Below are 20,788 nucleotides of genomic sequence, written 5' to 3' on the forward strand. Positions count from 1 at the left end.
CAGGTAACTATAATTTGGGCAGGAATCTACCTAACTATAATCAGGTGCAGATAGAGCTGGACCAGCCTTTTATATAAAAATGCAATGCATATTTTCATTTCCAGTCTATCTGTGTATGGTGTATTGCTTGACCTAAAAACCGTGTGGTTTAAATGAAGTACTTTCTAAAGTTCGTCAGCCATTAAAGCAATGAATTGTGTATGAAACTTTAAATGTCAGCATTTTGAATTGATTAATACCAGTTAGTACCATACGTTTTTCTCACTCAGACTGAAATTTCAAAATTTCAAGGATGACTAACTGCAATCAAAATAACATTTCGACTTCAGTTATTCTGGATAAACAGTGTGTTTTAAACTGGTAGCTCGAAACTGTATTGCTAATTAGTTAGTATGAAGAACTAATAAAATATCAAGCCTGAAATATTTATTTATTTATTTTTTAATGCTAAGACCACCTGACCAGCTCTGAATTTATTTTAAAATAAGAATAAGAAAATAAAAATGAGGAAGATCTCAATTGGTGCTGCTGCAAATGGATGTCTGATGCTAGACCTCATGGTGACATCTGTTCAGCATAAGCATGTGTTCTGTTTTCTTGGTATCACTGGAACCAGGGTGGCATAATTTATCTAGAGTTGTGACTGATTGTCCACAGGAGTTTTCAGTTAGGCAGTGTGTGTTTAACTGACAGTGCATGTGCAACAGTGCAAGAAAACCCCAGAGCCTTGAACAGGAAGACAAGAGAGATAATTGGAACAGTTTCTTCGTACTTTATAATACTTGTAATATAATTGTATTGTGAGATATAAGTACAAATTTTGTCACACTGGCAAGAGTGTACAAGCAGTAAGTGAAGGTCATCTCTTCCAATTTTTTCTGACATTTGGCTTCATTGGTAATGCTGAATTAATAGTGTTGTGGAGCCACCAGTCTGTGCCTGAGATTCATGCATGGCTGTGTTCAGATCCACTGAGCACAGCTTGCAGGAAGAAACTTGCTATGAATGCATGCTCCTGTTTAATTCCTATTTTTCGTCAATGTCTATCAGATAGCTCCGTAACCCCCTACCATAGAATCATAGAATCCTTAGAGTTGGAAGGGACATCTAGTCCAATTCCCCTGCAGCAAACAGGAACACCTAGGGATAGATCAGGTGCTCAGAGCCCCTTCCAGCCTGACTTTGAGTGTCTCCAGGAACTGGTCTTCCACCACCTCTTCGGGCAACCTCTGCCCATGCTTCATCAGCTTCACTGTAAAAGAATTTTTCCATATCTTCAATCTAAATCGACCCTCTTTGCAAAGGAATAGGCTGTCCAGGTCTCAAGTCCAGGTCTCAAGTGCTTGCTGGAATTTTAGCTGGGGTGGCCTTAGAGCATTTGACAGCTGGCAAGCATGGCAGCAGGAAGAGAAACCTTGCTGTAAAGGCTGAAGCACACAGCGGGGCAGTTCTGCCTTCACTAAGTAGCCAGCCACTGGGAACTAGCTAGAAGAAAAGCCCTTGCTCCTGCACACATCTCTTGCTTCTCCTTCCACAGGGAGAAATGAAAGATGCAGAAGCATCCTTGTGCCCTGCAAAGCATTCAGGTGTAGCTAGGTTTGTAGATTAGCATGGAGCAGAATAAAAACCATAGGAAACCTTATCACAGCACTCAGAATGTGACAGAAGGCATGTTAGATGAAAGTTTATGTGCTAACCCTAAGGGGTCAACTTGAAAAAAAAATTAAAACCTGCATATAGGTTTATTGGAGAAAGCCTTGGAGATTGCAGAAAGGCTCCCAGCTGAGGAGCTGATGGAGCGGAGCATTTCCCACGAGATGGCACTATTGCCTCATGCACCGGCACAGCATCTCCCGGCCCTCGGAAGAGACGGCTGCCAAAAGAGGTTCTCAGGTACGTGTATGAGTGTTGCAGCTCGGAGCAGTATGAGCAGATGTGAAGCAGAGAGTTAGCTTGCTGAGTGATTTGATGCAGGTTGCTGCCGGGTAAGAATGGGAAAATCCTGACACATGGCTGATGAACGTCACTACCAATCTGTTATTCGAAGAAGCTGGTTTAGGTCTATACTGTTTTGGGTCGTTTTAAAAAGGAAATAATGGGCTCTCCAAAGGAAATGGTGTTTATCTGATAATATTCAAACTGCTCTTTTCAAATAATTTGTGCTTTAGCGTACCTTCTTCCCCAACTGAAAATCACATTGAAAATCTGTTTGAACTGCTTTTAATGTTTGTCCATTTTTTATTATTTCGATTTCTTAACTATTTCAAGAAAAAAAAAAGAAGTGTCCAAACTCTTATATTTTGAGAGACTGTTGAGCAATGATGGCTGTCTGGCAAGCTTTTCTGTTCTTCCCTATGATCGAAAGAGGTGTTTGTCTAATAAATTTTGCTAGTCTTTAAATCAGCAGCGCACTCCCTCCTTTAGAGTTGTATCTCTTGTTGATTTTCTAATCAGGATCAGCTGTGCCTCCTGAGCCACCAGTGTGGTGCTGGAAGAAGCAGCACTGTATGGAACCTGATTGCCACCACAGTAACTGCTTTGGATGATTATGTTCTCAAACTGATTAGCTGCTGTTCAAAAAATAAGTTTGCTTTGTGCCATGCCCTGTCTCACTGCAGTGTTGCTCCAGAATTTCACTACTCTGAAGCTTAGAAGTTTTCTTCTGAGTCCCAGCCCAAATTTGCTCACTTCCAGGCTGTACCTCTTTGTTCTTCTGTCAGCACTGCTCTTTGTGTACAGATGTCCTTGTTCCTGCCTTAGGTATTTACCCTACAGATGTGCTCCTGTAGACCAAGCTCACCTCTCAGCTTGGTGTTTGTTTCTCTCAGCTTAAAAAAAACCAAATCTTTTCATCTTGGCAGAAAGAGGCTCTGCTGCCTTGATTACCCTGTTTGACAGCCCCTGCGTATATTCTTCTTTAAATCCATCTCTCCTGAGTACAGCTGACTAGGAATGGTGCACAAGACATAACAAGAGCTTTGGATCATGATGTTTTTCATTTTAATTATAGCATTGTTGCATCCACAGGAAATCCCACAAAGGATCTTATTTCTGAAGGACAATATTAATCTTTTCCAGCACACATTAATGTCTCAATATGTGTGATCAGTTATGAAGCTTCATTATCCTCAGTTGTTTCAAACTCATGATTCATTTCTTTTCTAGAAAGTCAATCCATCAGTACACTTTTTTTGCTTCTTAACTCTGGAATGACTCTAATATGGCTCTAATTTCTTGAGAAATGCTTTTTTCTCAGTCATATCTACCTGTCTTTTAAATTCTCCAAGGGATGTGGTGGCCATCTGTGCAGTATATGTATGCTGTTATAAACAAAAACCTCTGTGAAATTTTCTGCAACTCTCCCAGGTTTGTGCTGTTTCCTGCAAGTCCAAAGCTAGCTATAATTTCGGGGGCTGTGTTCCCTTGGTCAGATGGTATTTCCCCCATCAAGGGGTGGTTTGATGCCATCAGTTCATGTACAAACTATGAAACAAGTAATAGCCAAGCAGGCAACATGAGTTTAGTAAACAAAGCCACCTGGGAGATGTTCTTGAACCGAGGACAGAATGTCTTCGCAAGACAAGCTTTCACTCCAACTGCTGACAAAGAGACTTCTCAGAATCAGAACAGATGGGCTCTTCTTAGGATTATTTTTTCAGTTCGGCCTTGTAATAATATGAGATAAATGAAGACTTTGACAAATGATGAAAGTTGCCTGGGAGAAATTGCTTTTGGCAACTGTTCCTTCTAATTAAAATGAAGTCTGAAAAACCTCAGTCTTTGGGAGCAATTAATAAAATGCCAGCATTAGATAAGCTGCAGATGATTCTTGGTGCCTGTGAACTGTTTCCTCCAATTAGCATGTGTGCTCAGCCAAATGCAACCATCACTTCGTGTGTCCCTCACTTCATGGATAGGAGTGAGTAGCTGGACCTACGTCCCTTCTTCCATATGCGGAGTGAGAGGCTCGGTCTACACCACCCTAATGAGGTTTGTTCCCTGAATAACTCTTCTCCCAGCCTCCTCTACCCTTCAAGAAAAAGCACCCATAATCAAACATATAAACACTGGCAGCTTTCAGGCTTGTGTTTTTGAACCTAATTTAAATGAACAGCAGACATTTTATAGGCTTTTCCAAGTGAACCTACAGGGGCTTATTTGCTAAAGTCTGACTTTCTGACAGCTCTCTACAGGGCTAATCAAAACCAGACTTACACCCACAGAAAGCAGACTAATATATATTCAGGCAGCTACAAAGAACCAGGCTAAATAGAGTAAGTCATAAACCATTACCATGGTAGCAATTATTCAATTGTGTGCATTTACTGTGCTAGGATTTTGGAACAAGCAATGCGTTTGTTTTGTTCCCATTTTAAACTGAAAGTTGTGCTGGTGAGGAGCCAAGTAAACAGGACGTGTGTCTGGAAAATGGCCTGCATATAATAGAGAGCTTGTAGCTACATGTCCATTCCTTGGCCTGTAATGTGAAGGCTGATTTGATGCCTGTTGAGGTGTGATATGCCTGGTTACTCTAGAGAAGCTGCAGTGGGCTCAGCCTAGGACAGGACAGAATGGACAGCACAGACCCCAGGACCACTCTGGAACTCTGGATTTAGGGCTGAGTTGTCATTCTTGTGTTTGTATTTTGGCATTCTTCAAAACATAGACCATATTTCTGAAGTGTTCTTAGTGCTTTGGCTAGATGCATTCTGGGTAAGATAGTGCTGGAAATCCTGCTGAGACGTGAAATAGTTAAAATATTTTCAAGGAAACTTAACCACCGATCTCTGAGAGGAGACCTTTTTCTCTTTCTAATTATGCTGGAGTGTTCCCATTGCATAATATCACCTCTCTCCATACAAGGATTTGTTCGTTTTCCATTGTTGACACCTGGAATTAATTTCTCCTTATCTCTTATGTGCATTTTCAAGTAAATTGTGAAAAAAGATGCTGAGCTGATAAAGCAGGGACTTACGTCTGGGCTGGATCAGATGGTGAGGTGCTGTAAAAGAGAAGGCATTCTGCATGAAACAAGAAGGAACAGAAGACACTCTTCAGGGTCAGGCCAGCCTGGAGAGATGAAGAAGCCCTGTGCATATCAGGGAGATGCTGGGCTGCTGAGCCATCCTCCAGCTTTTAACAAATGCATAAAGTTGGCTTGAATTTGGATAGATTTCAAGAAGCTTTGGACTGTATTTTTTGACTGTCTAATTTAGATATCAGTGTTTCCAGTTCCTCTTAAAGCACAGCATGACCGAAGTTTTTACCAGTTAAAAGCCAGCCAGCACTGATCATCACTTCGGTAGTATGGTCCACCTGGTTTCCTTAAACACATAAAGCTCAGATATTCCATGCTGAAACCAAGTTTAGCAATTCTTTCATTTCCTTAGTGACTTTAGGGTTGATGAAGTTTGCTCTTGCCTGAAAAACTACATTATTTGCAATTACCTGCTGCAATTTCTCTACAAGGGAGATTTCAGCATCATTTTCTTTATCAGGAATGGTACAGTGGCTTGTCTTCTGACAGCTCATGGGCTGAGATTCTTCCAAATGCTGTGCTTGTGCAGAGGATACCTATTGTGTTGGACTATGTGATCCCTCTCTTATTCATAGGGTGTTTTGGGTGGATGTGAAACTGATAACAAATTGGTTTGGGTTTGTTCTTCGTAGTGACTTGTGCTGAGTGGAAATTGAAAATCAACTTCATCTGTGTAGATAAGATTGGAATTTTTCCTGGGACACTTTTTGGGGGTGTTCAGATCAGGAGTTTTGATTCAGAGTCTCTTCAACTGAAATTTTGGTGGGATTTATTCTACGATGTTATTCTTTTTCTTTTGGGTTGCTTTTCACCTCGTACAAAGCCAGCACGCAGACACATGCCACCAGGTGCATGGACCAGGCATGTTATTTGAAGTCATTTTTCACCATTCTCTGTAGAGCATTATCATTAAAATCTTTTTTTTTTTTTTTTTTTCTTTTTTTTTTTCCAGCTATGTGATGTGTTTTCCAGATTTGGTATCTCTCAGCAAAATCCATTACAGCATAATGACTCGCTTTTAGAAGAGTGTATTATTATCTTGCTTTAAGAGTATAGAAATGTCTTTTATTCCTGTTTTTATGAGTAATATCCCCTTTTGGCTTGAGAACACCCAAGCAGCATAAATCAGATGCTTTTAGATACTTAGGCTTTTTATCATTTTAAAAGATGTAGATGTGTTGACATTTTCTGAAACCACCTTTAAAGTCTTTTCGGATGGACCATTTATTCTGCAATGTGTTCTGGCTTTCACTGTAACCTTTCCATCTATCCAGTTTTATAGCTGTCATGGAGATGCAGAAACAGGAATTTCTGTTTCTTTCTGTCACTTTTATAAACAGACAAGGTGATGGTAATAGCTAACTGAAAAACATCAGATTTCAGTAGGATTTTTTACAAGAGGCAGACAAAAGGGATCTTCTTACTTGATTGCATTAACTTTTAAGCATTTTAGTGGCAGTTACTGGAATAAAATGCAATTCTTTTCTAAGATGTGACAATTAATTTTCAGCACCCCATTATAAAAGATTCTCTTAGAGCTGATTTGCTGCCTGACTGCTGGAGCCTTCTTGCCACTGGGAGAGCCCAGGGCTGTGCAGAGGGCAGTGAGTGTTTCTACAGCTGCACACCCAGCTTTTATCATTCAGTCTCATGGGCTGCAAGAATTCTTGTTTAATAAGAGGAAAACCATTTTCTAACAATGTTTAAAGAGTGGCACTCAGTGTATCAATGGTTTCATTTTCTAAAGTTTGGCTGGGTAGAACAACTCTGAAAGCACAGGTATTTTATGAATATATTCCACTTGCTTGAGCACATGGCTACATGGAGGACCCCCCAATTTCTGTTCATCCTTTTTTGTGAGAGAGGGAGACAAAAAAAGGGGCCATATTAGATATTTTCGTATGGAAAATTATCAAATCAATCTTAAAGTATCTTTACAATTAAAACAAATGCACAAATACTTTCCCCTGTGCACTGGTGTTAATGATGAGTATTCAAGTTCTGTGGACACATGAGGAAGTGTTTCTTTTGGAAAACAAACTCCTTGGCAATTGATGGCATGGCACAAGATATGAATACACGTCTTAAAACCAAACATGCTGACAAAAAGCAATTATGCATCACTTGGAGAGGGCAAGCTCATTAGTGAAAGAGGAGATGTAATTCACAAGATCAGCTTGATAAAACCAGCAGACTCAAGGTCTGGATTTAACCGTTCTTTTACCCAGGTAAATGTCATGAGAAACCCTGGTCCTGCAACAAGAGGATGCAGTCACTTGAGTTGCCCCTTCTCAGCAATAAAGACAAATTATTTGTATCACTTGAAAGAAAAGTTGATATTCAGAGTCAGCTTTTCCATTATTAAGTCAATAGTACTCTCCTATCATGCCAAAGCTGAATTAGAACATCAAAATCCAAACTTATTCTTCTTGACGATGATGCTGGCAGTCCTTATCAGTTCCTCTGCCTGTTTGTGGTAATGCAAACACTTCTTGGGTTTCTGCAAACCATAAACTTGCGAAGACCTAATAGCTAAATTTCCAACTGCACCTTTCATAAAGGTGTTGTTATGGAATGGTGACAATAGGTCTTCTGGACTTTGACCATCCAGGTACATTATTTTTGGACTCTGTCTGGACATGTCCCGGATGTGTTCCTTGCTGCTTGGCAACAGATAATTTTGTGATAATAATAATAGCAAAATTCCAGCTACTTGTGGTGCACAGCAGCTTTCCACACAACAATATCCAGCTTGAAAGGAAGGGGATCCAGGTACATTTTTGCTTTCTCTCTCACAAGAAGGATTGCCTTACCCACACCTCCTTAAAAGGAAGAAAACAGAAAGCAATAGACACACAGAATGCATATTTGCTACTGATTGCCAGCAGATAAAAGCAAGATGCTGGTTTCATTACTGCTACATTTTTTATTATTTAAACCTGGGTAGTATGCCAAAATTCTCTCTCCCTCTTTAAATAAAGTATATGGAGGAGAAAATTGAAGTTTTCTGCTGAGTTATTTCTTGCCAAGCTCTTTCAGCTGCAGGATACGGTGAAAGCCAAACTCTCTGAAGCATATTAAGACCGTCAGGATCTTAAGAGGAGTTGCACTGTGGTTAAGTTATGAATCTATGCTACAGCACCCTTATGTGCTGGATATTTATATTCATATATATGTTTATTATGCCAGAGTACTGTGGCATAGCTCCATATTTTCCTTCAAATGCGACTGGCCTTGACTGCTGTATGTGTGTACACACACACTATTTAGTTTAGTCCTTTGAAGGCAGCATCTGCTCATAGTGAGATGGCAGTAGGCAGATGTTCTAAAGCTGGGTTTAACTGTGGCATAAATCGAGATTTCAACAATTCCTTGATATTTGGATATGGCACATTTGAAACAGCATGTATTTTGAGTTTAAGAAAGAGGAATAACCACTTTCATTTTATCTCAGATTTTAGCCCTGGAAGCTTTCTTTTTAAAAAGTGGTGAAATCCTTTGTCAGGGATTACATTCTTTGGTATGGCCACAGTTCCCACTGGGACAGGGGGTTGTGATTTGGGTCATTTGTTCAGGGCTGCAGTTATGCAGGCTCTCTCTGCCTTGGCTGGTACGTGTAACATACCAGTGTCCTTACAGTAGTTCCCATCAGTATTTATAGGGAGATTTTTCTTTACCAGAAGTTATGAAGTTGAAGATTCGATTTTTGCTCAAATAAAATATGCAACAAACTCAGCCAAATCAGCTTTTATGACAATCACTTTAAAGGTCCTTTTTACAGTAAAACTTGTCAGGAAATTCTTGCATGTCCAACATATGTTGTTTGGTCTTACACCACAGGAGGGGATTGAAGGGGACAAGACAAGATGCACAGTGGTCACAAGAAGATGCTGCCTGTATTACATCGCCTTGGCTCACCCACCACATTGCTGGAGAGAAGCACATCCCAGGCTGTGATGGGATGCAGATCGGCAGTTCCTTCTGCAGGTAGTCTGCTGGCAAAGGATCTGCTCTGGCCCAAGGACACCATGGGTTCTCCTCTATAGTGAAGCAGGGCCAGAAAGTCTACCTTCTCTTTATCATGAGTTTATGACACTATTGGCTTGTGTGGTTTAGTTCAAACAGCAAGTCCTGCCAAAAGATGGTTGGATTGTACAGCTGCTGGGCTTTTCCAGGATTGCAAAGCCTTGTAAGTCTGTGCAGTTTTGTACTGTATATCTACATAGATATATACATGGTGGGATTCAGCTGTGCGTGGGCTCCAAAGCAACATTTCATCTCTGATGGATAATTATTTGTCGTAGACAGATGAAGGAAACAATCCCCTCCCAAACAAACCCTGTTTGGTTTTCAAGCTGGGAGAAAATTTGTCCATAGTTAAACAGAAGATATTTATAGAGACATTAGCCGAGTGTGCAAAATACTTCAGAAGTTTGTTTAGAACTGATTGAAATCAGCTGTTACTGAACCAAGAAACAGCCGCACAAACTAAGCCTGCGGGTCTCTGCTGTCTGTAAGCTCAGTGCTTTCTCCTTCCAGCAGTGTTACCAATTCAGGGCAGTAATACCAGTCTCCTGGCTCTCACTGGTGAGTCCTGATAATTCAAGGGTTAAACACAGAGCTGAAAAGGAGTGATCTCTGTGGGTTTAATGAAGAACTACTCCATCACTTATACATACATATATTAAAACACTACTGTGTTTGAGAAATCTAGCATTGAAGCATCAGGAGAACCAGAGCATGTCCCAGGCAGGAACCCTTCTTCAGGCAGCTTGTAAACCCAGCCAGAAGTGCATGAACTGGACTGCTTGTCCTCACCCAGCCAAGTCAGATGCCCTGCACAGCCATATTTGGTTTTACTCTTGCAGCCCTTTCTCTACCTCTCAGCAAGTTGTGAGTGCAAGTACAACAGTGTGTTTTGTGCAAGATGAGGGAGTAGAGCAAAAAATTTCATTAGGGTAATGAACAGAACATGTCTTATGTGGAAAAGAGTTTTCCAGATGGTGCACTGCTTACTGAAGGCAGCTGAGCTCCACTGGTGCCCTTCCTCCAGGCCATTTCTGGGGTATGGAGTTAAACAGAAGCATTGTTTTGACTCCTATATAATATTAATGAGGATCATTGACTTCAGGGAATTAATCACTAGGCATCAAGTTAGCAGTGTCTTCTTTTTTATTCCTGTTTCGTTTTTCCTTCTCTTCATTCTTCTTGTTTTCTTTTCTTTTTCCTTTTTTTGCTTCTCCCTTTTTCTTTTCTTGTTTTTACCTTACACTTCAATAGTTCCTATTAGTTAAACAGCATATTAAACTTGCCAATATTCTAATACGTAAGTATATCTCTCTGACAGCACCCTTCTTTATCTCATAAGGAAGAGATAATAGCGACGTGCTCACAGCAGAGCCAGGTGTAGCTGCAGTCTCACTTAACACCTGAGCAGCCCAGACCTCTGCCCTTCTTTGGCATATTCCCTGGTGGGAACATGACAACCTCAACCTCTGCTGAGAGGGTCTGTAAGGTTCCATGTCTCTGACGGTGGCTGGATTTGCAGATACTCAGTTCCTTGATGAACAGCATGCAAAACACATTCTTAACAAAAAAAATACAAAGATGCCTTCAGTGCATTTTGATGTAAGGCACTTGAGCATGTGGTAAGAAAGAAAACCTCCCTGTATTTAATCTGGAAGTCAGAAGTTTATTGCTGTTACTGACACAGATGCCACAGAGCTGGAACAACTGCACATATGGGGAAAAGGAGGGTCAATCTCCTTTTCAGTATTGTACTGGAAACGTGGTCAGAGAAAACTGCCTGACAGCTTGCATAAACCAATGTCTTGTCCACAGGAAAGAAGGAGATAGCTGGAATGAAGCGTAAATAATGTAATGCTAAGATGGAGAGATTGTTTCATACCTTTTTTTCAGAGGACTGCTGAGAATGGTTTGCTGGGAAAACTCATAGAGAGCTGCTCTAAGTGCACTGTTACAAATGCTCTCTTCATTTTTACGTACAAGGGTGGATGAGCACAATTCCCTGCAGCTGCAGACAGAGGCAGAGGAGGAGTAGGAGACAGAAGGCCACGCAGAGATCTTTTGATATATTTTGTCCTATCTTTAGCTAGGGGAGTGAAGGAACAAAGACTTTTTGGTTTCAGTAACATGAATAAAAAAGATTTTATCTTTTCCATAAGCTTTCCAGATTATAAGAATGAAGATGTATGCTATTTTTCATTCATGTGTCTTCTCCATAAAAGTGTTCCCATCTCTTATTTTTCACAGGAATTAAATTTGCTAAGTTAGAACACTGGTAGGCATGTTCCTTCACAGCACTTTTCTTCTCTGGGTGGGAGATCTGTTCCTCCTCTACCCTGAGTTTTGTAAGTCACTGGAGCCTGTTAAAGTGCCAAACTATGCCAACGCATAGAAAATCCTCATGGAGGTACAAAATCGATTCATGAGGACTTCTGCTGCTCTCGGTCTTTGCTTCTTGTTTTCTCTGAGGTTATTTTCTGCTGTATCCCACACTTGCCAGAAAATGCCAGAGAAGCTAGGAGAAATTTCTTGTTCTACAAATAATGACAAGGCATGGAAGGACCATTTCTTCACAAGCCCACCCGTTCTTTTGAGAAACCTATCGAGTCTTTTCCTCTTGCAAGATCCCTTTCAATTCATGCCAAGGCAGTCTGGCTGATCGTGCTCATGCCTAAGCTATATGTGTCTCTAAAATCACAGTGCTTCAGCTTTCTGGGCAGCTTGCAAATTGTCCCTTTGTACCTCTGAAGACTGAGAGCCCTCAGAAAGAAAGGGGCTCTATCCTGAACATCAGACTGCCCCAAACAAGCTGTTCCAATAGCAGAGTACACTGAGTTGCCTCTCATGGGTGGCTTCGTTATTTAAATGTGGGGCCCTAGGTGATGTTGAGAGAATGGTCCACCATTCTCTCAAGGTTTTTTTGTTCTCATAGTACTGTGTCATAGTACTGCCCGCAGGCCACGTGTGATGGCATCTGGGTGCAATATTAGAAGCTGTGAGGCACAAGAAAATCAAGACAGGAGAGGTCATGTAGGATTTTCCAAATTACAGAAATGTTTTTCTCAGTCTGGTGACCAGACAAATGCTCTCCCATTTTCACTATGTGTATGCAGCTTTTCCAGGATCCTGTTAAAATCCCAGATGAGCTTTCTATCATGGTATGACACTACAAAGCTGTGCACATCCATATGACTGGATATTTGGCCAGTTCTGTGTAGTTTCATTTTGTTTTTATTGCTGGAAATTCCCTCCTTGCTGATTATATTTCTCTGATTTATTTATTTATTTAGGAATGAGAATTTTAATGTAATAAAAGATAATTAGAGAGGCCTATCATGTAACAGCTGGTTGATATTCGAAAGTGATCTGTGTCCTATGACCTGCTGTGACCACAGACTTTTCTACTGACTCAGTAGAAGGCTTTCCTCTGTCTTCCAAACTGGCTTTGAAATGTAGTTCATTGCCTGTTGCCTGTTTTCTCTCTTGTTGTTCTTCTCTTGATGATGTAACACCTCGTTAATGCTCAACCCCTAAGTCCATATGCTTTACATTTGGGAGCAGCTTCTCCTATATCCTTACATTGGCCTGAGGACACTTGCTGAGGCTACAGCTGACCTCTATTGTCAACATATTTCCAGAAAATAAAACAATGCTTTCTGACTTAACACCAAGAGGCTACAGCTGTCTTCAGCTTCACAATGGGACACTGTCATAATAAAGAAATAAGTGCACGTGGAGTTACTCAGTGCTGTCTATCCCTCTGCATCACTGAAGGCTTTTATTATTATGAAAGTCTTCAGTTTGGTATTTGGAGAGCAGTCTAAGCAGACGACAGTCGTATCTGATGCAATCATGGTCACCCCAGTGTCCCTTTCCGGTGATAATATGGTTTATATCAGATAGCGACCGTAATTACGATGATGAATTAATTTCTGGAGCTTTCTAAACTCATATTGGCAGTACTGTTCTTTCCCGAATAATAAACAATGACTATACTTTGTATTAATTAGCTTGGAGATATGAGGCCACAGCTAATAATTCTGCTCTCCCTAGGCTTTGTTTTCTTTAAAAAACTGTTTCAAGATTGCTTGGTACTCTTGTTTGGTTTTTTGGCCAGACTCCAACTAAACCAAGTCTAGAAGCTACAATAATTAAACCAGTCCTTACTGAGAACTGCCAGGCTGTGAGACATATCTATGTTTTCAACTCTGAACTTCCTTCCTGAGAACATTATATGTTTTAATGAAAAATAACATGATTTCTTCAGCATTTTTTTTTCTCTTCATGAACCACTAAGATAAGGTCCATTGCATAAGTTGCATATTAGAAAAGAACTCAAACAGTTAAGAGAAAACCAGACCATTTCAGTCAGCCTCTTTTACTTTGACAATTTCTTTATTTCTTTAGCAAAGGGGAGAAAAAAACTGACATTAGCTGCAAGCCCTGCCAAAATAGACATTTGTTTTCCATTAGCTGCACATACCCTTTCTTAAGGGCTTACTGTGAACTGAGACGAAGCTCTGGACATAGATCTGGTTTGTGTACAGAATTTTTGATAAGGAGAAGTAAACCTCACATTCAGAAGCTTACTGTCTCTTTCTCTAGTTCTACATGCATTATCTCTGCTTAGCACCCAAGGACTTTGAATCTGTCCCACCCAGGAAGAGGTGTGCCTGAAGAGAAGACAGGGAGTTAGGTGGCTCTGGGCGTTCGGAAGTCTTACGTCACTCATTTAAGAACAACAGGCTATTTAAACCTGTGATATCATTCTCAAGGCTGAAAGATATAATCCACAGGGGCTCTGGTGGATGCTGCGGAGAAAAGGATTATTCCTCAGCTGATCTGCTCAATAATCTCCACCAAGTGGAACAAGAACTGTGTTCCAGACATCCTTTATTTTTAGCTGAAGTGTGAACTGGAAGCAATTATTTGGCCAATCCATTACCAGAAACCTACGGTGTATACAAGTAATAACTCCTTTTGGAACGAGATGGACTAAGCTGCTTCTAGCCATATGGATACCAGAGGGTTTAAGAAATTGCTGTTATTTGTACTTTCATATTGAAAAAAGCATTGTGAATAAAACTCGCCACAGATTTTAACAACTGCATTTTCTGTGGTGCTGAGCAACATGAGTGCCATGGATGGATCATGGTACATGAAAAATAAGATTATTGATTCTTTGGGTAGCCCAAAGACCAGTATAGCAAGCAAAAAGAGGGAGCAAAATGCAACAGTTCATCACCACTACAAATTGCTGCAAAGCTGAAGCTCAGAAATATCTAGTTGGCTCATAGGCTGTGTCCAGCTCCCTGTCATGAAAGGCTAGGAGCACAGAACATGCTTGCCAGGGTGTTCTGCTTTGATGATATCCCCAAGCTGGAGGCTAGCAACTGAGGCCAACTCTACCAGACATGGGCAGCAGAGCAAGTTTAGGAATGTGTGTTGTGTTCTGCCCATGGAATCCACAGAGAGTCTTGCACTGGGTGGATGTAAAATTAAAAACAAGCCTACAGCTGAAGGCAGTTAGGAGATTGTCTTAGAAATATGCCATGCAGAAAGGATTGGAGAGGGTGTGAGCACGGCAAGAAATGCCCCCCTGCTTTTGATAGAGGCAGACTGACTTACAGAAGCTCTGGGACCTCCTTTTAGAGGATGAAGAAAATGCATTGGAGTAGGTGCTAAATATCTTCCAGTCTTATGCAATAGAAGCTGGTAAGATATTAATGATCTTTGAGATAAGAATTGAAAAAGGGAAATCTTCATCTGTAAAAGAGAAAGCTTCAGCAAGTGGTAGCTCAGGTTTCATTTTGACTACATAGTTTGATAGCAGAAATGCTGTCCTGTTAAGGGTCTTTAGTGTTTGAAATTATGATAAGGCTGATATTTGACAGATATTTTGGGATATTTGACAGATATATGTGGGATATTTTGCCACATGGGATATAGAAAATGGGATAATGAAATAATTGGGAAATCGCAGTTGCTCCCAAAGCAAGGGAGATTCCATCCCAGATGATATTTTGATGACTCTTCATTGTTTGACTGTTTTTAATTGATTATTGTAAATAATCATTACAGTCCAAAAACAAATTAGACATTCCCTCACAAATCTTACAACCTGGAATGAAATCACTGCTTTCCCAACCTGATTATATCTTTTTCTTTTCTGCTATGATGTGTGCTGGTTCCCTTGTTTGGCTGGTCTGGCAATACACTTATTGGTTTCCTGTTCCCTGGGTCTGGAGTTCACAGAGATACTTCCTGCATATGCAGGAGCAATCTCCAGCATCTCAGTACAGGGAATCAATCTAGGGAGCATAAAACCAAACTGTCCTCTATGGGGAATTCAGTCCTGTGAAATAGTGTGGAGGACGTCTAAGAAAACTATGGTTCTCATAACAAGACATATGGAGAGGGAAGATATTTTAGAGACAAGATCTGACAAGAATAACTTGGCATAAATGCCTTGGATATGCCTAATTGTTCAAAAGCAGTTGAAAAGATGTTTGGTAAACAATGGCAAATGTTTTTTGGGGAATCCAAGCAAGAACAAATCCTCCCCCTTTTTAATGGAAGAGAGTACATAAAGGAATATTCTGTTTTCTGTATTTGGTTATATAATTATTGACAAAATAGGCAATGGATACATGTTTTTAGCATCTGGCTACTTTTAGCTTAAGGAATTCTATTTTTTCTTTCAATTGTATTTTTTTTAATTATATCTGAATGCATAGATATTTTTCTTCTGCATTCAGTAGCATAGACTTTCTATAGCTTTCCATAACAGTAACTGAGATAAGAAGATCCAAATGAGTTCATGAAGTTTTTAATCTATGCTTTCTCTTTCTTTTTTTTTTTATCTTCTAGGCACATATGTTCCCTTTCCTAAAATATATTTCTTTTGAATAACTTATGCCAACTGAATTTCTAGCCAAAAGGAAGATAGTAAAACTTATTTCAAGACTTTCACTTTTTTTAAAACTTAAATCTCGCCTTAAGACCATAGAAAGATGCTTATTGTACTGTGTTAGTGCCTGTGGAGACCTGATTTCTACAAAACTGAGTTTCACTCAAATGTTTGTTCAACTCATCCCTCAGTTGCAACTGTACATCCACAAGGTGTCATTTCAACCTTCATCCTAAGAGCACTTGGGAAGGTTTGGTATTTGCACTGTGAGCCCTTTCTGCAAGTGTGCCCCTGGCTGCCACCCACAGCTGAGGACTGTCCCATGGGTGACACTATGTTGTGGCAGACTTTCAAAGAGCTGCGTGGTATGCCTGAAGGAACTGAGACTCCTCTCTGTGTGCTGTAAATTCTGCAGTGTCTCACTGTGACAAGGTCACTTTCTAGTCCTCATGACCTTTAAAGGCCACATCACAACATAGACTGTCCTTTACTGAACTATCTGGACCAAACTCTTTTCACCTGGAGGTTCTCAAAGACCAATACACTCAGGGGAGTTCCAGGTGGCCCCATTGAGGCAGAGGTCTGTCTATAGGAGTGTACTGCAGGAATGGGGCCCTAGATCACCCTGTGCCCTTGTTTCTCTTGGCCAGCAGAGAAGGTGCAGCTTTCTTGAACTTATCTGTTCAACTAGGTAGACATAACCTCAGTGTTTAAATTTGTATCAAATCTAAGCTGGCAGTGATGAACAAATGTGGCTTGTGTGAAAATATGTTCTAGTTCAGAGCTCTCTGAGCATTGTGTCCCAGCTTCAGTGTGCTGGGCCAACTGTTTGCTGTGAGTCCCATCATGGGGCTGGCCTTCGTCCCATACTTCCAAGCTCTTGGTGGAGCTGGTGATCTGGGCTCACATCTTGCCAGCAGCCTCTGGCCCCCAGAGATGCTTTCCTTTGACAGAATAATAAGTTTTATAACAGTCAGCAGCAAGGCATTTCTGTGTTTTAAATCACAGCTCTGTTCCCTTGGGTGAATGTCCTGTGCTGAGATGTGCTATACCCTTACCACCTACAGACTGTAGCAGTTTGACTTATCTGCTCTTAGCTGCTGTGTGGGCAGGGGATCTTTGGGTCCGGAGGCCATAAGGTAGCTTGTGTAGGAAGCAGGGAACCTTGGAGAGACTGGGGAAAGACCTTTCTCTGTCTTTCAAAGCATGGAAGACAGGGAATCTGGTTTGGGATTCAGAAGAGCTGGGAGCTGGCCTCTGACTCTTTATCTTCAGATCCCTGTCCCTCCTCCCTTGCTTGGTCATGCACGCAAGGATGCTGGGCAGATTGCACAGCCGTGTTTGCATCCTTAGCACAGCTTATTTGAGTGATTGGCAGAGAGAAGTCTCAAGGACTCAAGGCGACTGCTGGCTCAGTTTGATTTCAGAAAACCAGCATGAACTTTTTTGCTCTTTCGAAAACACCTCATTTTGGCAGGAAACAATCAAATTCTGAGTCTTCATTACAGTTAGGGAGGACAACTTAAAAGATTACTAGACTTTCTGACAAAACAGAAGCATTATTCCTTGTGCTACCAGACTGCTCTGAGAGTACTTAACCACACTGTTCGTTTACTCTTTGAAATTAACAGCTGCAACAGAACTGAGATTTTTCCTGTTTAGTGTTCCAAGACATAAACCATTTAACATGGTATGCTGGCATTACTGTGGCAGTCATTGATCTACAGGGGTGAGCAGCCGGTTTTCCTTTATTCACCTGTTTCTACTGAACCTCGTGAACTGTAATTCCTCTACAGGTATAAGCTCACTTGCATTTAATGGAATTGTTTTATCTTAATAATTTAATTATTATTTTTTAAACAATGGACAAGGAGTGTGCTTGTGCATGACAGCTGCAGCAGTTCTGGGACCAAGTCTCTACAGCCAGTTTTCAACACCTGAGATTACTGATGACTGAAGGAGACATCCCACCCGCAAACATTGCCGTCACCAGCCATCCCCTTTTGCTTGGATCCCCATGACTCTGAGTAGTACTGCAAGAGAGAGAGCCTTGATCCAGCAAGCAGCTGTAGCACATTGGAAAATCACTCAGCCCACAGTCATGCACCTGAGAGATCTAATTAACATAATGATAGGGCTATAAGAGGCAGCTGCCAGCTGGGAGCCCAAAAGAAAGGTAGTTTGAAGGATGGAATTATATATTTGTCTGCCTGGTTGCTTATAACTGGGGGGAGAATCTGGGGTGAGAGGCTACTAGAAAAAGCATGGAGGTGAGTTTGGAGACCATGAGAGTAGTGTCTGCCTTGTTAGAGGTAAGTGTGTTGTTTAAACTCATTTCTGAGAGAGAATAGGAGCAATGGGTCTGAGGTGGAAAGCAGCTGAGGGCCTAGGAAAATGATGAGTTGGGGGTATCTTGCTGTGGGCAGGAGAGTGGTTCTAGGTCTGCTTGTGGATATAGATACGTAGGGAGTTTTAGGAGCTCCAGAAATAATTCTCCTGGGCTGTGGGAAATAATTGGAGAAAGATGAAAGAGAGGAAGTACTGAGGGTATTAATGATCACTACAAGGTGAAGAAGTGTTGTCAGTATCAGGTTGTGAATCTTTAGCCTGTTTGTTTCTCCAGAGTTCATGGTGGTAGTACTGATAAGGAGACAAAGAGGATTTTTACTGTGTGCTGTCTGGATCAGAGCTAATAAAGAATAGATATTGACTTTTTCCCTTATGCTGAATCTTCAGTGAGGGTGGAGTCTATGGATGATATTTTGATCTTTAAGAATCATTTCAATTAATTAAAGTAGGGAAAAGTGAATCTCAACACAAGTCTAAAAGAACACTGTATCTGTTCAAGTGCTGTACTTGTTTTAACATCAGTATATACTTCTACTGGCAGCTGAGCTTGCTGTTAAATGTGAGATCAGAAGGAATGAAATTATATTTGGCTATGAGTATGAAGAGAGGCTCAGAAATACTGTGTAATAAAGAGGGTTGCCTGTATCTAGGAACTGCAATTGATCACAAAGCTAGGAACAGCAATAAAAATAAGAACATGTGCTGAAAGGTGTGAATGCAGTGAGCATCTGAAATCTTGCAACACCTGTACAGCAGCTGGTAAGAAGATTTGCAGTGCTTTCACTGTGTCTACCTAATAATGGCAATGAAGCTTCTTGCTAAGCTGTGGCAGCATTTCCAGGGCAGTGGTCTAGACGAGAGCTTAGTAATATTTTTTAAGCTTGCTAAGAATTCTGTTGTCTCTTCCTATTGTACCCTCGGACTACCACTATTTATTGCATTGTCTCTTTATTTCTTCTTTCATACAATGTTCCTGTTGAAATCATACTAGTATTTGCATAAATAGTCTGAAAATGACCTTAAAAGTAATAGTACAGTAACTTCTTTTACGTTAGGTCATCTGAGACTGAAAATGAGTCTCCAATGTGAGAAACTGTTATTACAAATCAAGATCCTTAGTTCTTGAAGAAGCATTCTTCATTTTTTTTCAGTCTTGTATACTGTGGCCTCTCAGCAAAGGTCAGGATCCCATATAAGTGCTGAGGGTACTGAGGTTTGTAACAGGGTGCTGTGAAGAGCTGGATGACAGGGGAAGTCTAAGGGTGTCAGCATCTCTAAAAGTCTGCAGACACATTTGCTATTGCAGGCAGTGAAGGAAGAGAGAAATCATCCTGTTGATGAGATTTACTTTACTCTGACTTCATCATTCTATGACTGCTCACGCCCTCAAATAAGGCAAACAGTAACACCTTATGTGCTGTCTGTGAACCCTGTGATCACGAACAGAATGATCTGACTTGCACCTGGGATCTGGAGATGTGCTATGGTCAGTGTCTTTGGCAAGTCAAAGTGGGAATATGGAGCCAGATGACAAAACCTGACATGGGACCTTTGATCCTTGAGAGAGTGTCCCAAAAGCTCATACTGCACACAGCTGTCTGGCTCCTTGCTTGGTTGTATGGTAAGGGACATATCTCAAAGCCTTAGCCCCTAAGGAAAAAAGGAAACTTCAGACCAGTGAAAAGTAGCTGATCTAGTTGTTTTTATGAAAGGGAGTTTCCATACCAAATTTATTTGAAATTGCAGAAAAGCAGGAAATTCCAGGATCCCACTGAATCTTCTGTAATAATTATTATTATTCTGCTTTCTTTCCCTATTTTTGGCATGGATCATATGGATTTCCATGGCATCTGGCATGCAGTTTTCAGTGAAATAAGATCTAGAGCACCTTATTTCCCTTAGGAACTCACATGCTAATTAAACCTGCTCTACTACAACTGATCTGAGCCAGATGAAATCAAAGCTTTGAGTTCATACACCTTCACTTTGAATGACTTCAATCCTCATTGTCTGGATCAATCTGAAGACTTCAGAAACCAGCTGTAGCTCCATGGAAACAATAAAATGTGTGGGAAGAAATATGGTTTACACCTGCTGAACAAGCCATAAGCTAAATTGCAGTTTGTCAGATGTTATCCATTTTTGAAGCTGTCTTCAAAGCACTGCAGAGCTTCATTCATTTTCTTATTCCTTTTTAAGAGCTGTGCATTATGAGTTCATCTTCCTTACTATTGCCAATAGCAATACAGTGTTCTGATCATCATGTACTTTAGGATGTATTTCTCCTTTCAGTTTCCATTCTTCTTGCAGGTTATTGTCAGCAGAGAGCTCTCTGGGTGCTACTAGGCAAGATGTTATGATTTATGCATAGCATTTAGCATCTATTTTGAAGTATGTTCATAATTTCTCACAAGCCTGAGAGCTTGAGTTTTGAACTGTAATTCTAGAGGATGAAGTCTGCCTAA

This window comes from Tympanuchus pallidicinctus, unplaced genomic scaffold (genome assembly GCF_026119805.1).
Source record: "Tympanuchus pallidicinctus isolate F22 unplaced genomic scaffold, pur_lepc_1.0 scaffold2, whole genome shotgun sequence".
Taxonomy (NCBI): Eukaryota; Metazoa; Chordata; class Aves; order Galliformes; family Phasianidae; genus Tympanuchus; species Tympanuchus pallidicinctus.